The sequence below is a fragment of the Lithobates pipiens genome, unplaced genomic scaffold (genome assembly GCF_037356315.1).
Source record: "Lithobates pipiens isolate NorthernLeopardFrog02 unplaced genomic scaffold, aLitPip1_a1.2 Scaffold_27, whole genome shotgun sequence".
In the NCBI taxonomy this organism is placed as follows: Eukaryota; Metazoa; Chordata; class Amphibia; order Anura; family Ranidae; genus Lithobates; species Lithobates pipiens.
The window spans coordinates 206,768,703-206,780,142 of NW_027507788.1; the positions used below are offsets into that span (position 1 = coordinate 206,768,703).

General features: G+C 40.8%; 1 protein-coding gene across 1 annotated transcript in view; it reads right to left on the reverse strand.

Annotated features, from left to right (window-relative positions):
* The window catches only part of ZBTB16 (zinc finger and BTB domain containing 16), a 184,532-nt gene extending 175,592 nt beyond the window's left edge, over positions 1-8,940 (reverse strand). Inside the window, exon 1 of the mRNA XM_077458142.1 lies at positions 8,738-8,940. The gene's annotated coding sequence lies outside the window, so the exon portion shown is untranslated. The remainder of the gene's footprint in view (positions 1-8,737) is intronic.
* Positions 8,941-11,440: the final 2,500 nt, after the last annotated feature.

The following is an 11,440-nucleotide window of genomic DNA, read 5'->3' on the forward strand; positions in this document are numbered from 1 at the left end:
AAGATTGATAGAGGCTTCACCTCCCTCTTATTCTAAAAGCACAGGCTAGAGGAGCGCGACAGCTTGTGACAGGCAGTAATCTGCAAAATAATAAATATTTGATTTCAAATATATCCTGTGTTTGTATGCAAATTTAAAACGGTTTATTGATCATTTTTATTCTGTATTCCAAAGGCCGTTTTTTTTAAACTTGTGACCAGGACTAGAAGATCCTCCTACTGAGAGCTGGGTCTTGTGACAGCTGTTTATAGAGCAAAAAAATAAAAAAAATTCTAATACATAAAAATTACAGTGCTGTCATCCATATACAGAAATAGAAGGGACAATGTAAATTAAATATCACTTTAAAAGGTCTTATTCATACTGGCTGCTTTTAACCAGTGATATAGAAAAAAAAAAAAAAAAATATATATATATATATATATATATATATATATATATATATATATATATATATATATATATATATATATATATATATATATATATATATATATATATATATATATATATATATATTTTTTTTTTTTTTTTTTTTGTGTCACACACACACACACACACACACACACACACACACTCTATGGCGTTCTGCTGGGAGGCACTTGAGAAGGGAAAAAAAAAAAAAAAAAATCCTACATGTAGCAATTTCATCTCCAATAAAAAATCTATGGCAGTGCCCACAACATGCATTGCAAGTGATTTTATGGGGAATGAAATACACCATGCCTAAAAATGGTTGTTGGACCCTGTAAACACAAGCAAAGTGATCTGCGTGTGTATACAATATAATATTATAAACACACACACACACACACACACACACAGGTTTTTCCCCTTTTGGCTATCATTTTGGGGTATAAGTCTTTCAAAATGCCTGTGGGGTCTGTTGATGAGTGTTTATTTTTGTTAGCATGGATTGGAATGCTTTATTCTACACAAAATAAATTGACTCCCCATCATTGCATGTTGCTAGCTGAGATAGATTTAATTCACTGAGCCTTTTTATCTGTAGGGGCTTATTTAAATAGCAGTACTAAGAGCAGAGATGTGTTTTAAATTTTAACTGCTAATCAGCATCTCTCTCCCCCCCACCACCCCCCCAGATCAGTGTGGCTAGTGTAATAAAAGTTAATCTATGATTGGTAGTAGGTTACTGCCTGGGTTTCAAGAACCACCATCACTGAATAACGCCATGCATTTAGGGCTCATTATCACCATCTGTGTTGTGATGTGTTGGGTGGCATTGCCCAACACAGTCTCATTGCATAGACAAGGCAATTTGCCTGATTTCCTATTGTTTCAGTTAACACAAACTGCTCTGAAAAAAATAAATTATTATTAATGCATTTTTATGCAGCTCAGCATGTTGCAAGACAATGCATCACAAAATGCTGCTGTGCATGAAGTTGAAGGAATGTCATTGCGACTTTTTAATAAAGTTATACACAGCATAAATGTGCATCCACTGCTCTGGATGGGCCCTAAAATTATACTGTAGGTTTTGGAAAGAGTTAATTTCTGTAAGGTTTTTTGGGTATCATGGCAATACATTTGCCTACTAGAAAAATATAAAAATGTATACTTATCTACCTCTAGAAAAATTGCACTCAGCCACACACCGGATCAGTAGAGTGTAGAGATGAAATAGTGAAAGATGAGAGTTGGCTTCAGCTTGGTTCGGAACCCATAGAAGAAGAAGACCTGTTAATCCATTTCACCCATGTGGGGTTTAATCATAGAGGCAACAACAATTAAGCCCTACATGGTCAAAATGCATGGGGGGGGGGGGTCTATGGGTGGAGAACGAAGCTGAAGCCAATTATCTCACCATTTTAGCTCTACAGTCCTTAGATCTTGTGTGCAGACAGGTGCAATTTTCTTGTAGTCCAAGCCAAGCCTTATATCCCAATGAGTAACAGTAATAGTGTCACCAGCCAATGGACTTACCTTCCCGGAGCATTCAAGCAGTACATTTTTTAAATTGAGTCCACAAAAAATAAATAAATATGGAGCTACTACATTACTTTCTAGTCTCTTAAAGTTAGAGGCAACCATAGAACACCAGTTACAGGTCCATGGTTAGTCGATTACCAATTAAGAATATTGCAAACACATAGACTATTACTGCTGGACTTTAAGGAAACCTATGCTTAAAGAAATAAAAAAAGGGGGATGCCGGTGTGTATTGCCTTTTTAAGAATGCTAGTTACCCTTGCCAAATCCCCGACTTTGCCAACTACAAAAGACATTGACCAGCACCAAGCTGTCACAAATAAAAAAGGCAAAAAACTCAGTTTGTACATACTTGCCCTGGTCAGTGACCATTAAAAGTATTGAAGTCACGGGACAGCCATGACAGAAAGCCAATAATTTGCAAACGCTGAGGTCAAAAATGGCAGGCTCCATGCTCCTTTAAAGCCAATGTGCCAATGTCGCTCATATAGATCTCTCTGAATATTGTATAATCTACTATCTCACAGTAAAAAAACTGCTCTCGCACATCTCAAACTCATGCTACCATTGCTGAACAACAGTAAAACTTCTATTCAGACACTTTGCAGAAATCAAAAAATCTGTTACACAGGAACTGCTTGAAGTTAGTCGGCTTGACACCACAACCATCCAACATGGTGAAAAAAAAAAAGTACAGTTATTAGAACATTATTCTGGACACAAAGCTGTAAAAATACTTAGTTGTAAAAGCTTTGAGCTCCAAACTCGTATTTTTTTTACATATTTTTGGAAGCAGTTCTCGTCGGTTAGCATGACCTTGATAAAAATACAACAAACTACAGAAATACTCACTCCTCTCAAATATTTCAATGCCACAAAATAAAAGGTCTGAGTTGATTAACAAAGAAAAAAATTTGTATCATGGAAACAATTCCCTACAGCACTTCAATTTGTTCAGCATAATGGTAGACAGACATTGCATGGAGATCACACATAAAGTAACAGTTCTTACACAACCACAATTTTTTAAAGGAATTGGATATAGAGTATGTTGCCTATTGCATTGATTGTGGACTACATTTCCTTCAAAATACAACGGGTAAAAACCTAACCCTTACAGAGGCCAATATATTTTACAGCTATCCGCATCTTTGGTCCAATGGTTAAAGCATAGAAGGCATCACATGGCTAACAAAGTCTAAATAAAGACAACGTCATTCACATTCAAGATAAAGCATTATAATATCAGTAAGATGACATAAAAGCTAAATAAATAAAAAAAAAAAACACAGCATCAAGTGTTGCCTTTATCAACATACCGTCTTCAAATGCTACACAAACCAAAAATCCACCAAAATAAAGCCCCGGTGACCAAATACACATACCTGACAACCTTTCCTTTCTGACAGGCTCAACCATAAATTATCTGAACCCACCAAGTAGATAAAATAACACAAGGCTGGGTATTTATTTTTTGAGCACAACTAACACAAACTAGATACAGCCATAAACACAGGTTTGCTTTACCGGGTAACAAAAGAACATGCAGTCTGCAAGGATGCTTTATTGTACTTGTCAGACTTAGGATAATAGTGAGAATTGAGGTTTGTGAAACAAAAGTACAAAGCGTAAAGCCTTAACATTAAGCCCATTGTTGTATCTCCACCTAAGAAAAAAAAAAAAAGTAAAGGGGGTTAGCCTCCAGTGAGCATTATATATAATTACAGAGGACAGCTCCTTAACTCCCTGTCCTGCAATACATTATACACCATGGACACCCTCAGACTGGTCTATGGCATCCACTGTGAACATTTAAAGGGTTAATGAGAAGGCATGTCATACCAAGTGTAGCTTTGTACTGAAAACTTCCTGAATAAAACCCGACAATATAGATTACTCAGAAGGTTTGAGTCTTCTATATCTAACAGTGTGCTTAAGACATGCCCCATGGGGGGGGGGGAGGCTAAGAGGGGCTTCACATCTAAAAATTTGCATTTCCAATTAATAGGATGCATTTAGTAGTTGTTGCCTGGATTTAATTTAGCAATAGCACTGTTACAATCAATAAAAAGTTGCACTAGACATGACAGACAAAAAAAGATCAGCTAATTCAATACCACAGCACTAACCAAAGCCAACAATTCAGTTGTTGACTTGAGTTTTACAGCCATTTCCCTTCTATAGAAGAAGGGCGGGCACAACAACATATTAAAGATCAGCAAACTATAGAAACCTGTGCAATCTTTAGGAGCAATGAAAGATGTGCATCCTTTGCCATCACAACGCCAAGGGTCTTCTGTTAGGCACTAGCTACCCAGCTCTCTATGGCCAGTGCCGTTTGAAACGCAAGTCCCCCTTTTTGAGTTGCTGAAGTTAAAAACAAAGCACAGCGCCTCCTTATGACAGCAAGAGAAACAGCAAGTCTAGTAAGTGTTGACACCAATCTTGTGCTCTGCACATTGCAGAAGCAGAAAAAAAAAAAATAAAAAAAATCAAAGCTGAAAATAAAGCACATGGCTATAGCACAACTAGGATGAAGAACTGACAACATCTGCAAAATATAAAAATGTTTTCTCGAAAACCCTTGACATGTAGAACCTGCCTATACTATAGCTGCACAAAAATGGACTATAAGGCTGGATTCACACCTATGCATTTTTAGTGCTTTTTGCAGATTTGCACTACAGAACGTGTTCCATAGGAAACCATGTTAAATGGACTGTAGTGCAAATTTGCAAAATGCACTAAAACTGCATTAGGTGTGAATCCAGCCTAAATGATAGAAGCGATTATATTAGTAAGAAAAGCCAAATGCAAACCTTATTATAGACCAACATGTAACCCTAATGATTGCATACTTATGGACCAGGCAAGCATTTCAACTTGTGATCAAGGCTAAACTGTGAAATTCACCTGCTGCTTATATGATGAAAGCTAAAAAGCCATACAAACCAAAAAAAATAAATAAAAAGAAAATCCACAAAAACATTCTTGGAAATATGCAATTACTTTTTTAGATTCCAGCTTTCAAAGTCAAGCTGCACATCAGACACAACAAAGCAGAGATTTATCTATGTTTGCAAGGCAAGAAAGAAAAAAATAGTCATTTTTCAGCCTTCTGTCCCCTTAACTCCTAGTTTATTCTCAAGAATTGATGTGCGTCTCAACTTTAGCCAGCATTCCTACAGGTCCTTTTTTTTTTTTTTTTTTTTTTTTTTTTTATTAAGCAACACTGCATCCCCCCTACAGGCTGCTGAAATATCAGCAAAGACTAACAAAAAATAAATAAATAAACTGGGGATACAGGGAGGATCGGAGCATAGAGTAAGAAAAAAAAAAAAAACAACACATATCAATAATGGCAACAAAACTCAAGGCAGGATAAAAGGGTTAAGAAAACAGATCCCTACAATAGCGGCTAGTCCTATTGTGTGGGCTAACGCAGGAATGTTTTTGTCTGTTGCAAAGTAGAAGCCAGTTATACAGTGTGAGGGTCACAGGGATAAAAACAGACCTGGACAAAGCCGCAAATAAACCTTAGCTCTGCTCTGTGATGTCACTCAGGGGGAAAAAGAAAAAAAAAATCCTCTGTCCCTTTAAAAGTAACACCTGCATTGCTTATCCATCAATGTATAAGATAATACAAGGTAATTGATCACCAATTGTAAAAATAAAAATCGGGAAAGAAGAAGAAGGAGCTGTCTGCAGTGCCAGTTTAAAAAAAAAAGAAGATATAGCAGTGTTACACATAATTTATGAAGTGTTAAAATATGGGCTACAGTTCAGTTCCATTCCTAAAAAGAATTCTACTTGTGCCATCTTATAGATGTGTAAGCATTTTAGAGGAGAAACTGTTAAATCCTTGTTTAAAAAAAAAATAAAATAAACAACACACATTTCAGAAAGAGACAAAACATCAAGGCTGCTAAGTTACAACATGAATGCCTAAACAGCCTAAAATATGAGAAACTACAAAAACATTTTGGTTACATCTTCCAAAAAAAAAAAAGATACAGAGGAGGAAACAAGGATAATCCAACTCTGCAGATAAAGAAGCTGATTTTTTTTTTTCCCCTACCTCCTTAATACAGTTTGTTTTTCTGTAGCCAGGGGGGGGGGAAGGCACCCATTGACAAGGCTTCTTTTGATGACTTGTAAGGGTTAATTAGTCAACTATTAAATGGCTTTTATCAGTTGTGGATTGCCTAGGCTCAGCTCCCTTTAAATCCTAGGCAGAAGTAGTATGGGAAAAAAAAAAAAAAAAAAATCATACATATTGTGCCCCCCCCAAAAAAATAAAAAAAATTAAGTGCATCAATGACACCGATTAGAAGACTGGTTGAATAACCCCCTTAAACGCCAAGATAACAAAAACTTACAATCACATAAGTGATGGTGAACAGGCAGCAGCCAGGGAAAAAAAAAAGTAAATCCTGCGCTGTCACATAAGCTGCTTCTATTCCACACACAACACTGGCTCACAATGCATTTTCAGACCTGTCTGGCTACAACAAGGAATGAATATTTGAATATTAAGTATGCTAACAGCATCCACCGCTTACATCCAACAGCCTGCTGCTGGCTTGCTGGTCAACTTGCACACATCCAGAGACAGCTTCCAAAAAGAAGTAGAAAGCAGGAAAAAAAATAAAAATAAAACCCCACACAGATCACAACTAAAACTGATAGCTGAGAATTGGAAATAGAGGGGGCATTAAAGCCTAGAAAAATAATCAATCAGGGGGGGGGGGGGGGGGTAGTTGTGATAGAGAGAAATCAAACAGGCTGATGATATGGGAACTGATGTAAAGATATAGAGGAACAAAGGCTGAGCAGACAAGAATAGGCTAAAATTCAACAGATGAATACAAAGACAGACAGGGAGGGAAGGGACTATAGGATGCTCCAATCTACACATCACTTACCTCGGTTCTATTGTGCCAGGCATGCCATCATCCAGTAGGGCACTACTCCTCTAGGGGTGCCCCCTCATTATTATTATTATTATTATTATTTTTTTTTTTTAAATACAGATCTCCCAGTTGCTGCACTTTAGTGTCAGTCACTGTGCAGACATAAACAAGTCATAAGTATGCGTGCCAACATCCAGTTGGGCACTACTACCCCAGGATCCTCCACTTGTTAACTAGGGGTGCCCCCTCATTTATATTACAGATCTTCCAGATCTATTCTATTACAGATCTCCCAGTTCCTGCACTTTAGTGTTAAGCAGACATAAAACAAGACATAATTATGTATGCCATCCAGTTGGGCACTCTTACCGTAGAAGTACCACACACACACACACACACACACACACACACACACACACACTTTATTTCCCTAGGGGGTCTCCCTCTTTTTTTATATTCTAGATTACCAGTTTCTGCACTTTAGTGTTGAGCAGACATAGACCAGTCATAATTATGTATGCCACCATCCGGTTGAGCTAGTTCCCTAGGGGTGCCCCCCCCCCTTATTTTTCTTATTGTAGATTTCCCAATTGTTACACTTGAACATAGACAAGTAGTATACATGCCAGTTGGGCACTATCTCCCTAGGATTGCCCCTTCATTCTAATTATTCTAGGATTTCTCAGTTGCAGCACTTTAGCACTGAACAGACATATAGAATTAAGTATGAATGCCAGTTAGGCACCATTTCCCTAAGACTGCACCCTGCCCCCCCCCCCTTTCTATAGGTGCCCACTCTTTTATCATAGATCCCTCAGTTGCTGCACCTTAGTGTTAAGCAGACATAAACAAGTCCTAGTTAGATATGCAATCATCCAGTTGGGTGCTAGTTTGCCCCATTTTTTGTTTTCTTCCTAGGGGTGCCCCCTCATTTATTTTGGACCCCCCCAGTTGCTGCACTTTAGTGTTAAACAGATATAAACAAACAATTCCTAATTATATATGCCATCATCCAGTTGCATGCTTCCCCCCCCCCCCCCATTTTTCCCCCTCTAAGGGTGCCCCCTCTTATTTTATTCTCGATGCCCAGTTGCTGCACTTTAGCGTTAAGCAGACATAAACAAGTCCTAATGATATATGCCATCCTCCAGGTGGGTGCTAGTTTTCTAGGAATGCACCCCTCATTTTTTATTCTAGATCCCCCCCAGTTGCTGCACTTTAGTATTGATCAGACATAAACAAGTCCTAATGATGCATGCCCACATTTGCTTGGCATGTGACACACCATGGCATGGCTAGGGAGCCCAGTGTCTGCCCGCTCAGGGACGATCTATAGCGCCGGGATATGTGGGATTTATGTAGCAAACAATGGATCATGACACATTAGTATTCCAGCCCCATAGCCCAGCCATGCACGCCACTCACCTGCATTAATCACCCATCATATTCACCATACTAAGCCGGGATGCACGGTGCATGCAGAGCAGAGGAGAGGAGGAGGAGGCTCATCTCCTACGGCTCAGCCGGTAGGTGATACGCGGAACGGTAAGTTGGTGTCTGGTAAGTTTTGGCGATCGGCTGACTCTCTAGGCTGGAAGTTGCAGAGCGATCCTCCTCCTCATTGTCGGGTCCCGGGCGGTAGGTTGCGGTAAGTTGGTGTCGGTGACACTTGGAGCTTCCCCATGAATGAACCTGGGGCTGATCTCGGGATTGTCACACGCTGATGGCAGGAGGGGGCCACCAAAGTGACAATAAGAACGAGCCCCCCCACCCCTCTCCATCCAATCACAGCCCACCTCTCGCGCACACAAATGGTAAGTTGTCGGAGTTTCCTTTCTCTCTTTCTCTTTCCCCCCGCCGCCTGTACTTACCTGTGATGAGCGATCTCCGCAGGCATGTAGGTGAGCGGGGATGGTGCTATTAAAGCAGCCGCCGGATCCAGCAGTTCGCAGTGCCCGCTCTCAGCCTCTCTAACTCCTCTCTCCTTTAAGGTTAGCAAATCAACACAGTCGGTGACGTCAGGCCCCGGCTCGGGGAACACATGCCTAGCTCCCTCCCATGCTGGATCGGCCGTGCCGCCATGTTTAGTGCTGGCAGGAGAGAGGGGGGCCGCTCGGGACGGGTCCCGTTAGTTGTGGACGGAGAGGGAGGAGCCAGGACTTGTGTGGGGGTGGAGTCAGGAGTTGTGCGGACAATGGAGCTGGGCGGCTGAGCTTGTCTTGTCATGCACCTGTCATCTGATGCTGGGGACATTTAAAGTGGATGTGACTAATACCAATCAACATCAATTTGTTTGTTCCCTTTTGGTCTGTTAAAGCAGGAATTAAACCCAAGAATGTATGATATTACAGCTTACCAATCCTTAGATGTTTTATTTTTATTTATTCATTACAGGTACTTAGGCTGGATTTACACCTATGGCAGTTTTAGTGCTTTTTGCTTTTTGCAGATTTGCACTAAAGTCCATTTAACATGGTTTCCTATGGAACACGTTCTGTAGTGCAAATCTACAAAATGTAAAAAGCACAAAAAATGCCATAAGTGTGAATCCAGCCTTAGATCATAGCTCCCCGCTGTCCCTGATTTGGAGCAGTGTCCCTCTGTCCCTCATTCCTCCTTGTTTGTCCCTCATTTTGGTCTGATCTGTATAGCTGTATATAAAATGCACTTTTCATCTATCAAAAAGTGTTTTCCAGCACTAAACCTTTCATCTGATTTTTAAATTGCTGCATTTGTAAATTGCAAAAGCCAATATAAAGGAATAGTAGTGAACCCATGGGAAAAAAAAAAAAAGCAACCTGCAAGGCAAAGGCATAATGAGCTAGTATGCATAGCATAGCATACTAGCTCATTATGAATAACTTACCTGAGAACGAAGCCCCTGAAGCGGTCCTCCGTCTTAATATCCGCCGCTGCCATGTATCCCGGAGTGACTTCCGGGTCTCGCGGCTCCGGCGCTGTGATTCCCGGAGCAGCGATGATGTCACTCCCGCTCATGCATATCGCCGCGATCTGCGGCCTGCCCAGTGCGCCTGCACGCCGCTGTCTACGGTGCCTGTCTTTTTGTAAATATCTCCTAAACCTTGTAGGTTTAGGAGATATTTCTTGGACCTACAGGTAAGCCTTAATCTAGGCTTACCTGTTGGTCAAAGTGGTTTGTAAGGGTTTACAACCACTTTAACCAATCTTGTTTTTTTTTTTTTTGTACAATTCTCCTTTAAGGGGGCGTGACAGGGGTGTGTCCTATGCCTGCATACTTTTGCTGATAGGCGTCCCTCATTCCCATCTCAAAAAGTTGGGAGGTATGCTTACACAGCGCCATCAATTTATGCAGCGCTGTACATATACACCCACTTTCTTAGATACACCTTGCTAGTACCGGATCGGACCCCCCTTTTGCCTTCAGAACTGCCTTAAAGTGATTGTAAACCCAGATGAACAAAAAAAAAACTGCAAGACAAAGGCATAATGAGCTAGTATGCACCGCATACAAGCTCATTATGAAATACTCACCTAAAAAGTAGGGATGAGCTCAGGCGCGTTCGCATGGTCCACGTGCAGAGCCCGCCAGGAAGTCGGCACAGCGCTGCGCTAATCACAGGCAGTGAGACATTTCCCGATCTCTGCAGCCGCACATCGGGATAATGTCTCACTGCCTGTGATTAGCACAGTGCTGTGCGGACTTACTGGCGGGCTCTGCACGTGGACCATGCAAACACGCCTGAGCTCATCCTTACTTAGAATGATGCTGTTGCAGCAGATCCCGCACACCGACATGTCTTCCAGGGCTCCGGTGCTGTGATTGGCCGAAGCCGGTAAGGGCTGAAGAAAGGGCACGAGTGAGCCCTTTCTTCAGTGCGCATGCACTGATGATGTCGGAACATGCGAATACAGAGAATATCTCCTAAACAGTGCAAGTTTAGGAGAAATTCACGGTACCAACAGGTAAGCCTTATTATAGACTTACCTGTGGGTAAAAGTGGTTGTACAAGGTTTACAGCCACTTTAATACTTCATGGCTAGGGATGAGCCGAACACCCCCCGGTTCGGTTCGCACCAGAACTTGCGAACGACCCCCGCGTTCGGTACGAACGTTAGAACCCCATTGAAGTCTATGGGACTCGAACGTTCGAATTGGAAAGTGCTAATTTTAATGGCTAATATGCAAGATAGTGTCCTAAAAAGGGTTTGGCGACCTGCCTCCTGCCTCAGGGGACATGGGTCACTGCAAAAAAAAGTTTTAAAAACTACCGTTTTAGCGGGAGCACTGATTTTAATGACGATTAAAGTGAAAAAAAAAAGTGAAATATTCCTTTAAATATGGTGCCTGGGGGGTGTCTGTAGTATGCCTGTGAAGTGCCACGTGTTTCCCGTGTTTACAACAGTCCCTGCACAAAATGACATTAAGCGGAAATAACACCATTTAAAACTGCTTGCGGTTTTAATGTTATATCTGGTTCCTGCAATATGGTTGAAAATCATTCAGAAAAATGGCATGGGTAGCCCTCCCTGCCCATTACCAGCCTATTTGGGTCTTGTACGCATATTAAGGGGAACCCTGTACCCATATTAAA